The sequence below is a fragment of the Nannobrachium achirus genome (genome assembly GCF_963921795.1).
Source record: "Nannobrachium achirus genome assembly, chromosome: 13".
Taxonomy (NCBI): Eukaryota; Metazoa; Chordata; class Actinopteri; order Myctophiformes; family Myctophidae; genus Nannobrachium; species Nannobrachium achirus.
Genome location: NC_137833.1, coordinates 10,845,470 through 10,859,157, shown reverse-complemented (window position 1 = coordinate 10,859,157; position 13,688 = coordinate 10,845,470). Strand labels below are relative to the sequence as shown.

At 45.8% G+C, this 13,688-nt stretch overlaps 1 pseudogene across 1 annotated transcript in view; it reads right to left on the bottom strand.

Annotated features, from left to right (window-relative positions):
- LOC308297138 overlaps positions 1 to 11,709 on the bottom strand; it is a 33,117-nt pseudogene extending 21,408 nt beyond the window's left edge. The window contains exons 1-3 of the transcript XR_013963369.1: positions 10,263 to 11,709; positions 8,979 to 9,282; positions 143 to 263 (exon numbers count right to left, since the gene is read on the bottom strand). The product of XR_013963369.1 is annotated as an uncharacterized misc_RNA (transcript). The remainder of the gene's footprint in view (positions 1 to 142; positions 264 to 8,978; positions 9,283 to 10,262) is intronic.
- Positions 11,710 to 13,688: the final 1,979 nt, after the last annotated feature.

Here is a 13,688-nt window from a genome sequence, read left to right as displayed (position 1 = left end):
ACAACAGCGTCACACAAAGGCATCAAAAGTATCAGATCGAGAGAGTGTGTGTGTGTGTGTGTGTGTGTGTGTGTGTGTGTGTGTGTGTGTGTGTGTGTGTGTGTGTGTGTGTGTGTGTGTGTGTGTGTGTGGTGTACAGTACCTGTTGTGAGGTGGGACTGGAAGCGCCGTCCTCCTTGGCCGTCTTCCCAAACAGCCGCCAGCCTGTTGCGTTCTGGCATGGAGGCACCTTGGGCTCTTTGGCTTTCCTAGTGAACAGACTCCTGGAGAACACACAGAGACAGAGACACAAATGACAATTTAAAATGTAGGCATTTAGCAGACGATCTTAATCCAGAGCGACTTACAATAAGCAAGGTAATACATCAATACAATAGGCAAGGTAATATATCAAGACATTAACATCAATACATCAAATGCATAGAAATGTCAATCTAGAAAAGATAATGCAGTTAGGCCAAGCAACTGATCAGTAAAAAACTGTATATAAAACCTAAGAATGCTATCTAGTTTTCATGTATGGTCATTGAGGGTATGTGAGTGCTACGTAAGTGCTATGGGCCTAGGTGGAGTCTGAAGAGTTGAGTCTTCAGGCCACGGCGGAAGCTAGGGAGAGATATGGAGAAACCATGGAAACCTCTTTGGCTTTCCTAGTGGTTCTCAGCCTGCGGGTCGGGACCCCCAGGGGGTCACCAGCACATGATTTTGGGAGGGGTCCCCAGATGACAGTGAAGTGACAATTTAAGGACTTTATAGACATTTTTAATACCTTTAAGAAATAAAAGAAAAAGACCATTATTGCATCAAAAGTAATCAACAAAAGATTTGCAAAAATAATATATTTGTTTAAATAGACGATCTACAAGCTCAGAATGCCTCGCGTGAGCTCGTAGAGCAGCTATCTTCACAATATTTATCTGTGGATGCGAGTCTCACTGTAAATGTAATGCCTCAACCCCTACAATTCCAAGTGCTTAGTTGTCAGGGCAGAGGGGTCCCTGTTCAAATTTGATTATTTTGGGGTGCTCACGGCCTGAAAAGGTTGAGAGAGACTCTAGACTAGACTCCTGGAGAGGACACAGAGAGAGAAAGACAGAGACATAGTGAAACCAGTACAACTGACATTACATAAACCAGTTGAACCAGGGCAATGTGAGCTGACTGGAGAGCAGACATGGACAATAAAAACCTTTCAGCGATGTGACCCAGAAACAGTGAGCCAGCCACGCTTAAGATGTCGCCACCCAGACCCAAGGTAGTGTCTGTTCTCTAGTCCTCCCTCAAGAAGACACCGCTGCCCTGTAGGGCTGTCACAATTATTACATAATCGTCTAATCGCAATTATTTGACATAATCGCCATTGTTTTTTGATAATCGTCATAATCGTTTAAATGATGAAAAATGTTCATATATGTTCAAACATAAAAAATAGTAGAAATAGCAGATCTACAAGCTCAAATATTAGAAGCAGAAATTGTGAAAATAGTAGTGTCTGTTCTCTAGTCCTGTTCTATAGTCGATCTACTATTTTAACAATAGAACCTTGATATACAAAATCTAATGCCTCAACTCTTAGTGCTCGTCAGGGTGGGGGGTCCCCGGTTCAAATATGATTATTTTGGGGGTCGCGGCCTGAAAAGGTTGAGAACCACTGCTCCAGTCATCTCTCAGGAAGACACACCACTGCCATGAACACGCAGCGTTCAGTAGTTAGCAGGAATAAACAGAAGCACCCCTGGAGGATGTGGACCAAGTAAGGGGAGGAGCCATTAAGTGAAAAAGAAAAAAGGAAGTGATGTCCGCAGACTCGAGGCAAAAACATATTTGATTTCTCTCTTTTATTTTGACAGAATAAGTTCCCAGATCGATTCTCTAGAGACCAAACTTTGGGTCACTTTGAGAGAGAGAGAGAGAGAGAGAGAGAGAGAGAGAGAGAGAGAGAGAGAGAGAGAGAGAGTGAGTGAGAGAGAGAAAATCATGAGAGAATGAGGGAGAAAGCAAATGTGTGTGTGTGTGTGTGCGTGCGTGCGTGTGTACACACGTGCATGTGTGCGTGCTGGAATGTGGAGCTCTCAAACGGCACATAATATGAACATATTATTTGAATCAAGGACATAGACAACTCAGTATGGGCGATCACATCCCATTCCAGCGAACAAACAGAATATGGATCCTGCATGCTGTTGAAACTGTGTTATTTTATGGACAATATGGAGGCCAGGCGTGTTGAATAACATTTTCATAACTAATTATTTTCATATCAAGTCTCGGCGACTCCCAGCTGCCTTCCTGTCTGCCAAACTGTCTGTCTGTCTGTGTCTTTCCGACTGTCGTCTTCTATATCTGTCCATCTGCTAGGAATGGGACGGTAATCGCTATTATTGTTCATCGTGATAAAAAAAAAAACACTCACAATAATCGCATCGAGGACACGAGGAGATTTAATTTATGGTGAAATCGTCCTCCGCCATACACTGGGATCAATTCGCCTTTTATTTGCAGAGCTCAGGACGATTTAACCCCTCTATAATTGGTCACAACGCGGCTTTGTGAGCTTGGAGATCTTGGAGCAATCTTTTGGCAAATGTTCCGCCCCAGGATAATGGATGTTGTGGATCTTTGATTATCGCAATAATATCGCAAATCATAATTTCTTTGTAGCCTGACACTCAGCATGAATTTTCATTTCGTTTCACTCCATTATTCAGTCTGAAAGCCCTTCCTACTACAGCCGTTTCTGGGATGGGCGTTGCCAAAGTGGCAGTCTTCTGCGATTGGTTCACCGCCTGATCAATCACAACAGTAGCAAAGCAGATGACGTTGTTGTTAAGCGACCCATATTGGTGTTGTTATGTGGCTGTCTAACCTGCTGCTACTTGCTAATCAAAGAAACTGGCAGAATAGGAGCGCTACTAACTATTAATCAAACACAGTAAAACATGTCTGATACTGATGTTTCATAGCGAGATCGATACGATCGCATGTTACCGCAGCGGGCGATGCCGCTTTTGTTTGTTTCGGAATGTGTATGATCCGGCGCTGCGTTATTTAGACATGAGTTCTTGGAAAACCCCAACCACGCTGCTCAGAAGCCCCGCGTCATCAAGTCGAAACAACGCTAACTTGCCGTAAGGATGTTCAACCGAGCAAGCCTCTCCATTGAGAGTCACCAGACCCCTGAATCGCCTAAACAAATGTTTTAATGGGAGTGTCTCGCGATTCAGGGGCTGGAGCCAGGCAAATTTATTTGGTCACAATAATCGTGATATAAAATGTTCATATCGTCTCATCCCTACTGTCTGCCCGTCTGTCTGCTGAGACAGCAGAGCGTGACAGTGTGTCCAGCTGTTGAGGTCTGAAACCAAAAGAAAAAGAAAACATGAAATGAAACCCAGATGAGGATTTGAACCCTCAACTCCTGACTTCCTGTATTCAGACTCAGTGAATGGCTGTTTCCTGTCTCAGTCTGATGGAGAAAGGGAAGAAGAGGGACTTTGTTTGTTCTCCTCGCTCTCTCTCTCACACACACACAGTCGAGTAGCCTGTGCACCCGCGTGCGTGGACACACATACACGACACGCACGCTCTCACTCATTTCTGTTCCCAAATGGAGAGGCGACACTGCGCGCCGCCAGCCTGAGACAGAGTCCAACGAGAGAGAGAGAGAGAGAGAGAGAGAGAGAGAGAGAGAGAGAGAGAGAGAGAGAGAGTGTGTGTCTCTCACTAAGGCAACACACAACTGTCAATTAGTCAGGCCAGTCATTCAGGCTGTCAGTCACACAACAAAAGGCTGTAGTTATGTGTGAAAGGGGAGGCTGTGGGTGATCTGTAAATAGACACACAGTGTCTGTGGATGGAAGAGCTGGATGTGGACTAGGGATGGGACCATTTCATGTCACGATTATTGTGACCAAAGAAACTACGATTTACGATATATTAATCGCGATAATCAAAATATCCCCAACATCCATTATCCTGGGGCGGAACGTTTGCCAAGACATAGCCGATCTACAAGCTCACAGCGCGCCGCAACGTGACACTTTATGCCCATGTATGGAGATCCCTGCTCTGAGTATAATAATAATAATAATAATAATCAAAATCTACAAAGTAACTTCAAATAATTATACTATTATAGTGGAGTAAAAAGTACAATATTTGCCTCTGAGATGTAGTGGAGTAAAAGTATAATTATTGAAAAATGGAAATACTCCAGCAAAGTAAACATTGTAGTTAGTTACTTTATTACACCACTGCCCAGTCCAAGAGTCACCACAAAGGGATCAGCGAATGGCAACTCCAGGGTAGCAAAGCACAGAACCACCATCTTTGTCAGTAAAGGGGGTACATTTGTGCAATTCCCTACTGAAACAACAACAACAACAGAAACGCAAATATATTATTTTAAGACGTAAGTTTTAAGACAATACTTTGGTAATGCTTTTGTAATTCTTTAGATTAGAGCTTCTTGCTTATCGTACCTATTGCATTGGAGTCTTGTTGTTTCAATTAGGTTGATAGTTGTAAAGAGAGCCTGGGCTAGAAAACCCAACATACAATTCAACGGATCCATGATTATGCTTTTATAACTTGATACATAGTGTTGTGTATTGTCCCTGTCCAATAAACATATAAATAGATACAGTATGAGAGAAGGGGGGGGGGGGGGCACATACACAGAGAGAGAGAGAGAGAGAGAGAGAGAGAGAGAGAGAGAGAGAGAGAGAGAGAGAGAGAGAGAGAGAGAGAGAGAGAGAGAGAGAGACAGACAGACAGACAGACAGACAGACAGACAGACAGACAGACAGAGAGAGACAGAGAGGAGGAAGTGAGAGGAATCAGTTATGGGAAACCAACTGACCTCAACCACAAAATACAGCCTGGAGGACAGTGGTTCTCAAAGTGTGGTCCAGGGACCCTCTCAGGGTTCGTCCCTTGAGGGGGTTCCAAATGGAGATCCTGGGTTACAGGTATGTACAAATGGAAACCAAGTGGACCCGCAAGGTCCATTCTGCATTAAAACGCCTTTGAGAACCACTGATTCAGGTCATAATGCAACAGATCTGGTGGCGGTAAAATAAAGGTCACAGAATTGTACAAAGACAATCCTAGCCACCACAACCGAGGACTGTTTCAGACGCCAGCACAACGAGGAGTGTTTCAGATGCTTGCACAAGTGCACAACTGAGGACCTGTTTCAGACGCTACCACATGACCAGCACTTCCAGTCATCCACAGGCCCAATGGCAGTACAGGCTATGAAATAGCTACTTGCCCCTGGTGAATGTGATCAGGTTTATGAGAGATTTATCCTATAGGCCTGTTGCCTGTCTTCCTAAACACACGCACGCACACACGCACGCACGCACAGCTAAAGAGCTTATGTTTTTTTACAAAGTTGTTTAAGGTAGGGCAATGTTTACAAAAGAGCTGGAGAGACAGGGAGACCATGGTTACTGAAAAAAAGGAAGAAAGAAAACAGCATAGCAATGAGTAGAATCACAATATGAATCTATTTAACACACATTTCAACAGAGGAAAATGACTTACACTATCTATAAGTGTTAAGGCTCACAGTCTAACACATACTGATCACTCCTCTCCTACATACAAGGCCCTCAACAACCAGGACCCCCACTACCTCTCTGAACTCACACCCCCAAAATAATTTGGGGACTCTCTGGGAGGTCCCCCGACCCGGGTCCGCATCAATATGCCGACGGGCCGGTATGCCGACACTAAAACTAACCCTAACCCTAAACCTAACCTCAGTAACCGTGACATGTAACTAACCTGCCGACGCTAGTTGGAACAGCGGCCCGTCTGCATATTGAGCGGACCCCATCCCGACCCACAGTCTGAGAACCACGGCAATAGAAGATCATCCATCCAATAAAAAAACATCGACTAATCGCCAGCATGGGCTGCGTACATATCGATTGACGTAAATTAACGTCCTGCTTTGATCACACTACAGCGTCACACGAAAGCGTCAAAAGTAGCAGATCTTCAAGCTCGAAGCGACGCGTTTTGAGCTTGAAGATCTGCTACTTTTGGTATTTTGGAATTTGGATCCTGATCCTGAAAAGTAACAGTTTTGAACATATGAGGTTTCCACCCGACAGGTGTCGATATTTCAACCTAACATTTGTTTGACGTGGGTGAATGCTAACATGGTGAAACGCTAACCTGCCGACACTGGTGAATGCTAACCTGGTGAATGTTAACCACTATGCCTAAACCTAACCTCAGTAGAACTATGCCTAAACCTAACCCTAAAACCTAACCCTTAGTCAAAATAATGAAACAATAATCAATGAAAATATTGAGATTTCCCCAAAGGTAAATACATCATATTTAGATGTAGCACCAATCAATGCAGACACAGAGCACCTCCAAAGCACCTCAGGGTGCCATGATCTGCCATCAACATACTTGAGCTATTTCTTAACTTGCTACTTATTATTCTCCTTTTGTTATTGTTGTGAATGTTGCTTCAATGTTGAGGAACTGAAACCAAATAATTGGGACTTGTACCCTGCAGAAACCTCTCATCTCCATATTCTAACTTTTTGTGCCCCCCAGTCAAAAGTAGGGCTGTCACAATTATTACATAATCGTCTAATCGTGATTATTTGACATTATCGCAATTATTTTGTCATAATCGTGAATGTTATGTTATGTGTCATATCTACCATGTACAACTTCAAAGCCTAAAAGCCAAACAGAAATGTAATTATCAACGACAAAAACACAATTAAATCGTTAATCGCCAATTATTTGAGTGACAATTAATCGTCATGTAAAATGTCATATCGTGACAGCCCTAGTCAAAAGCATCAAAAGTAGCGGATCTGGAAGCGCCAAAGCTTTTTGGGGCTTGTAGATTTGCTGCTTTTGCCATTTTTTCTTTTCTTTTAGTAAAAGCTTTCCACCCGACAGAGACCATATGAGAAGCAACATGCGTTTTTTGAGAGAGAGAGAGAGAGAGAGAGAGAGACAGAAACTGAGAGAGAGAGAAACTATCAGATGGCTTACAGTGGAACTGGGGCATGATTAAATAGAGGATGTGATCTGGTTTCTCTCTCTACATCTCTCCTCTCTCTCTCGTTTTACAATAAAAGCATACATATGCCACGTCTCAAATTACATCGCCCTCTTCCCCCTCTCATTCTCTCAGCTGAAGAGAAACCATTAGACTAAACAGTGTTTACATCCTCTCTACAGGTGTCTCACTGCGTGGCACAGGCGTCTGTCTCACTGCATTGTACATGTGTCTCACTGCATCGTACATGTGTGATGTGTCTCACTCACTGCATCGTACATGTGTCTCACTCACTCATCGTACATGTGTCACTGCAAGATCGTACATGTCTCACTACAAGATCGTACATGTGTCTCACTGCATGGCACAGGCGTCTGTCTCACAGCATAGTACATTGTGTCTCACTCCATCGTACATGTGTCTCACTACAAGATCGTACATGTGTCTCACTGCATCGTACATGTGTCTCACTGCAAGATCGTACATGTGTCTCACTGCATCGTACATGTGTCTCACTGCATCGTACATGTGTCTCACTGCATCGTACATGTGTCTCACTGCAAGATCGTACATGTGTCTCACTGCATCGTACATGTGTCTCACTGCATCGTACATGTGTCTCACTACAAGATCGTACATGTGTCTCACTGCATCGTACATGTGTCTCACTGCATCGTACATGTGTCTCACTACAAGATCGTACATGTCTCTCACTGCATCGTACATGTCTCTCACTGCATCGTACATGTGTCTCACTGCATCGTACATGTCTCACTGCATCGTACATGTGTCTCACTCCATCGTACATGTGTCTCACTGCAAGATCGTACATGTGTCTCACTCCATCGTACATGTGTCTCACTGCAAGATCGTACATGTGTCTCACTCCATCGTACATGTGTCTCACTACAAGATCGTACATGTGTCTCACTCCATCGTACATGTGTCTCACTGCAAGATCGTACATGTGTCTCACTGCAAGATCGTACATGTGTCTCACTCCATCGTACATGTGTCTCACTCCATCGTACATGTGTCTCACTGCATCATACATGTGTCTCACTCCATCGTACATGTGTCTCACTCTCCATCGTACATGTGTCTCACTCCATCGTACATGTGTCTCACTACAAGATCGTACATGTGTCTCACAGCATCGTACATGTGTCTCACTGCATCGTACATGTGTCTCACTGCATCGTACATGTGTCTCACTGCATCATACATGTGTCTCACTACAAGATCGTACATGTGTCTCACTGCATCATACATGTGTCTCACTGCAAGATCGTACATGTGTCTCACTGCATCGTACATGTGTCTCACTGCATCGTACATGTGTCTCACTGCAAGATCGTACATGTGTCTCACTGCATCGTACATGTGTCTCACTGCATCGTACATGTGTCTCACTGCATCGTACATGTGTCTCACTGCATCGTACATGTGTCTCACTGCAAGATCGTACATGTGTCTCACTGCATCGTACATGTGTCACTGCAAGATTGTACATGTCTCACTACATCGTACATGTCTCACTACATCGTACATGTGTCTCACTCCATCGTACATGTGTCTCACTGCAAGATCGTATAGGTGTTTCATTGCATCAGGCGCCTTACTGCATCACTCAGGTCTGAGGTGTCTCACTGCATCATACTGCTTTGCGTGCGTGTGTGCGTTTCTGTCGTGAATGTGTGTGTATGCTGTACTGTATGTGAAGAGCTGTGTGTTGCTGCCAGTGAGTGTACCCTGTATATTCCCCGGGGAGACACATGTATTCTGAGATTGACTGAGGCTGACAGAAAGGGTAGCCATGGCAACAAACAAAGCCAACAGCAGGCTCTATGTGTGTGTGTGTGTGTGTGTGTGTGTGTGTGTGTGTGTGCGTGCGTGCGTGCGTGCATGCATGCACGCGTCTTGTCAATCTAACCTGGTGAAGAAGTCGGCGATCCCGAACCTCTTTGGCATCAGCTTGTGTTCCGACGAGGCGTCGCTCTGCTCCGCCAGGTTGTCAGGGGCACTCTGCCGCCGGCCGCCCGGCCCGCCGGCCTCGAACCCTTCCTCTCCTCCGAAATAGAAGCCCCCCGCCCCTCCTCCTTCGCCTCCCCCCTGCTCGGGGGAGAGCGGCGTGGCGTCGCAGCTCAGGGAGTGGGACACTGTGACGCCAGGGAGGTTGCTAGTCCTCAAGCTCTGAGGCCTGGAGAGCGGCAGGCTGAAGTCTGCGTAGCCTTCTTCTAGGGGTGAGAGCGATATGAAAAAATACAATATTACAATATATTCCCAAGCTGTATCACGATACACAATGTTATCACGATTCTTTTTCGTGTTGGTTTTTATGTTTATTTTTCGAGTTACAACCACCTACAGTACAAGGTAACAAAAACTAAAAGAAAAAGGAGTAACAGGCCATTTAGACCAGTGGTCCTACAATGTGGGGTCCAGGGACTCTCTAGGCTCCTTTTGGGAGGTCTAAATTGATCCTTACAAGTATTTAACTCTGACAGTAGAAAAATGAAACCAAATGGATTTGTATACTGTCTGAGTTAATGGGAGACCTTGGCATTTTATAGTTTGAGAACAATTGATATAGACAAAAACGCAGGTTTAAATGAATGCTGCAATGGAATCTCTGTATTAACAATTCAACAGGAGTCTTTGTATCACGAGTATATGCTATTCAGTAGCGAAGTGTGATGTCACTTCCGTGAAATGGCGTGAAATGTCGCCCTCTACGGGGTTCATGCTGGTATTGTTTTGTATTCAAATCGCCATTGGGGAATTTGCGATCACCGCATATAAGAACTGTGTTAAAAATATAAACACACCATGCTCTCGGATTGACCCAAATGGATATGAAGCATCGACTAAGGTGGAAATGTACAGATTTACCCAAAGAGTAACACAATAAACGCTAGAAACGAGTTACACAGGCTATATCAGATATGAATGAATATCATAAACTGTGCATTACATTCACCCATTCACGCACACATTCATACACCGGTGGCGGAGGAAACCAACCTACTCACCGGGAGCAATTAGGGGTTCAGAGTCTTGCCCAAGGACCCTTCAACATTAACTCAGGGGGAGCCTGGATTCGAACTGGGAACCCTTCGTGCTCTAATAACGGTTTCTCTACCCCTGAGCTATGCCGCCCCATCATGGAGACATGTATCGTCTCAACAATATTTATCACCATTTCGCCCACCCCTACCTTCTTCCGAGTCCACCTCCTCATCACCTTCCTCCTCCTCTCCTCCTCCTCCGGGGCTGGGCTCTGCGCCACGGTTGTCGATGGTGAGGTTGGAGAGGGTCGACGGACAAGACGAGGGGGGTTTGGCACTTAAATCATCCGGGGTCAGGGTAGGAGCAGGGGGGCCCTCCTTAGAGGAAGGGTCCAATGCCTCCTCCTCCTCCTCCTCCACCAGGGAGGAAGTTGGGAGTGAGAGCCGAGGAGGAGTCGGAACGGGCTCCTCGTCCGCGGGTGCTACGCCTTCTTCCGGCGATTCTCCGTCCACCGGCGGTCGGCGGTTCGAATCTCGCTGAACCACACAGACCACGTCGAAGGGGACGTTCGTTCTGTTCTGGGAGAAACACTCCTCGGAGTCGGAGGAAGAGGAGGGGGAGGAGGGGTGGTCGCGTGCGGCGGCGCCCGTCGCGCCCGGAAGGTGCAACCCGCCGTTTGCTAGTTTTATCGTTTCCTTCCACAAACAACCGCCAACAGCAACCGCAGGTTCAGACTCAGCGTTTGTCCAGGGCTCCGATATCAGAGCATCCCAGTCTGGATCGTACGAGGGGGACCCCGCGTCCCCGCCCGGCCCGAGACAGCAGTTCGAGTCATCAACCTCCCCGTTGGGCACCGGAAACGGTTTTGCCGTGCTACCGGCGCAGTTCCTCCCCGGGTGATTGCCAAGCTCACAGGGCAGGAGGGACTCAGTGTCAACACAGTCTGCACCTGGGGTGTCCCTGTCCCCGTCCCCTCCATTGCTCCCGTCCTCGCCAGCCCATACACTCCTATGGTCCACGTCAGAAGACAGAACCATGGGTGGAGCTGCCATTCCTGCCTCCTCGGCCGCACCCGCTACTCGGTCTTCCAGAGATTCCATAAACCTCCTCCTCTCCTCCGGTGACTCAGTGAATCCGTTGAGGAGGAGGTGGTCTCCGTCTGAGCTAACCCGGCTGACTCCGTCTCGCACCGGTCGCTCCTCCTGGACGAGGCATTTCCTCCCGTCCGCCTCCTCCTCCTCCTCCTTCCCCGGCGGCGTCGCTGATGATGAAACCAAATCCAACACCACCGCGTTGCTCCCGTCCCGCAGCGGCTTGCTGCTGCAGCCTGCGTCTCTGTTTACATTCCTACTGTTGCTGCCGGTCACGTAAACACGACCTTTGCCGGCTTCTCTTTCACCTTCCACCTCCTCCACCACTTGACCCGGGTGATCCTCTCCTTCCTCCCCCGCCTCCTCCTCCTCCTCACTCCCCGCCGGGTCCACATCATCCCCACGAACCCCGTCACCCTCCTCCGGGTGTGTGCTGTTGTGCAGGAGGACGCTGCAGTCTTTAAGGGAAACGCACCGCTTGTTATTAAGTGTCAAACCTTCATCTTCGTCTCCCCCCCGGTTCTCTTCCTCGGTCTCGGTCGTCGGCGGCTCCATCATCATCATGTCAGTCGGCCCACTAGTCGCTGGTGGTGGTGATGGTGGTCCCCCCAGCCAGAACGAGGGCCGCGGCGTCACCGGCACGTCCTCGGCAGAAGCCCGGCGCTGAGCGCTGCCCCGTCGGCCCGGCTCGCCGGGCGCTGTTCCTCCCTCCGCGGTTCCTCCCGTCGCTGTTGTCCCCGCAGGAGGAGGAGGAGGCTAACATGTTAGCCTGCTGTAGGCTAATAATAATAATTCCACATTGCCATTAATAGCGTCAACGTTCAGACCGCGGGGGGTGTTTTGATAGCGTACCGTTTATTTCTAGCGTGTCATAGTGTGTTGATGCGTGTCCGTGGAATCCTCTGAGAACGCTTGTTTTTGGAGTGTTTTTGTTTGTTATTTAAATGCCTCCGATGTGTGTGTCTGCGGCGCGAGCGCTCCTCCGGCCGCGGCTGGTCGCCATCTTGGAAATACACCACTAGGAGTGTTGCCAGGTTTTTGCGAGAGGAGCAAGCAACCTGTTGGTCCATGAAAACAATAACCCCCCAAAAGAAGACACATGACATGAGCACTATTTACAGTGGTGGAAGTATAGGCCTACTCCCATTTCTTATTTTAGTAAAAGTATCAATACTGCAATGTAGAACTACTCTGTTACAAGTAAAAGTCTCAATCTCGCGTCACCAGGCTTTCTCTGAGGAAACTACCAAAAGTATTGGCAATTTGGCATCAACATGTACCTAACCAAAGTACCAAAAGTAGAAAGTAGCCTACTCATTATGCAGAATTTCCCATTTCACAAGTTTTCAAATTAATAAATATAATTTAAATATTCAAGTAAAGTAGCCTAGTAAATAGTTCAACATTGTTCTTATAGGCTACAGTACAGTACATTTGATATTTTCAAAAGAAATCTTGAAGAAGAAATTGTGAAAAAAGTTTAATATCTTTTTGAAACATTTTAATAACACAAATATGCCTTCTGGGTATCGGGTCTTCTGGCATGAAAATATTTGAGAATCACTGGTTTAAACAACCCCAAAATAAGCAACATGTGCACTTATAAACAATTAAGCCCCCCCAAAAAACGAAACTACAAATATTTACAATCAACTTTACAGAAAGAACAGACAAAAGTCGCTTATAATAAACAGATCTGGCAACACTGACCGCGATGACGTTATCGCTTTCACCAAACTCTCAATTTCTACTATATTTAAATTCTTGCTAAAAAAGTGATGACCACTATAATGATGATGATGATGATGATGATGATTATGATGATCAATTATTATTGATGATGCTTTTGTTTATTGACTAATAGGCCTATGTATTTGTTTCCCTTACATTAGCTACATTTACATTGAGTATAATTTAAATAAATTATATTGAAACCTATTGTAAATAAAGCACCATTGGCTACATTATAAGTGCAAGACGTAAAGTGTATTATTAAAATCATTGAAGAATTCAATAATTAAAAGGCATCGTTTTGACTGATGGTGTAGGGCGCCATCTTTCGGCTGGAAAGCAACATTTCATTCAAGGTGCTAGGTATTTATTTCTGTATGGTAACTTTGTAGCTTTGCTTTTTTTCTGGCCATGTCTATCTAGAAATTTTTCAAAAGATGTATTGGAAACCTGTGAAATCTATCTCACATAATTGTCACAAACATGTTTCTTGGGCAAGTAGCCTATCGGATAGGCATAGGCTACTTGGGGATAGGCCCTATCCCCAGTTTTGTTCCAAATTGTATGATAATGGATCATGTGCAGATGTTTACATCATGACAATGGCAATTGTCACCTTAGGCCTACCAATATCAGTTGTAACTTGTATTGCACATTACTTCACACAGGTAGGCTAAGCAGCGAGGGGTGTCTTACCAAATTCTGGGCCCTGGATACAAGGATTCACTGCGGGCCCCCCAGCATGAATATTCTTCATAGGTGGAGAGAGTTTAACCCATTTAGACTTTGAATGCATTATTACGCATTATTTT